Here is a 209-nt window from a genome sequence, read left to right on the forward strand (position 1 = left end):
TTGCAGCGTACATCGCTATCTGTCTGTGTTGCTGGTATCTCATGCTTTCTCCGCCCCCCCCTCCCCACACACCAACATCACCATCACCACCCCCCCCCCCCCTCTGCTGAGGACTCCTCCTCCACATTCACTTTAATGTTCACACTTCACTGCAGAAAAGGATTGCAGAGCGAAGGTATGGAGGGGCGGCTGCAACGCTCTGCAATCTA

This window comes from Sphaeramia orbicularis, chromosome 8 (assembly GCF_902148855.1).
Source record: "Sphaeramia orbicularis chromosome 8, fSphaOr1.1, whole genome shotgun sequence".
In the NCBI taxonomy this organism is placed as follows: Eukaryota; Metazoa; Chordata; class Actinopteri; order Kurtiformes; family Apogonidae; genus Sphaeramia; species Sphaeramia orbicularis.